This window comes from Myotis brandtii, unplaced genomic scaffold, assembly GCF_000412655.1.
Source record: "Myotis brandtii unplaced genomic scaffold, ASM41265v1 scaffold439, whole genome shotgun sequence".
Classification (NCBI taxonomy): domain Eukaryota; kingdom Metazoa; phylum Chordata; class Mammalia; order Chiroptera; family Vespertilionidae; genus Myotis; species Myotis brandtii.
In genome coordinates, this window is record NW_005366783.1 from 420,392 (window position 1) to 420,904 (window position 513).

Consider the following 513-nt stretch of genomic DNA (forward strand, 5'->3'; position numbering starts at 1 on the left):
TCGACCCCCGCCCCCCTACACACACACGCACACACACACACACACACACACACACACGCACACACGCACAGGGCCTGCCCCTCCCGGCCCACAGACCCTCCACACCTTGTTTCTGGGCAGCCAGATTGAATTAGCTGCTGGGCCCATCTGGCCAGGCCTTGGCCTAATACCATCTGGCAGCTCCTGGCCTCGTGGCCAGAAATCCAATTTGCCGCGGAGTAATTGAGGCCCGGGCTCCCCGGGGCCTTGGCCCGGGGCCCTCCTGCCCGGCCGGCAGCCGATTTTCCGGTGATTAGGAGGACGAGGCAGGGATGACGGGAGCCGAGTTAATTTCAATTACCCTCGTTCTCTCCCCGAGCTGAGCGCGCCCGGGCGTCCGCGGCAGGGGACGCGGAGAGGTAGGAAGCCCGCGGAGCACTTGGGGTGCCCCCGACACCTCGCGTTTACCTGCTGACTCTGCGCTCCCACCTGTTGGGCCTCAGCGTCCTGTCCTGTTTCACAGAAACGCCAGGG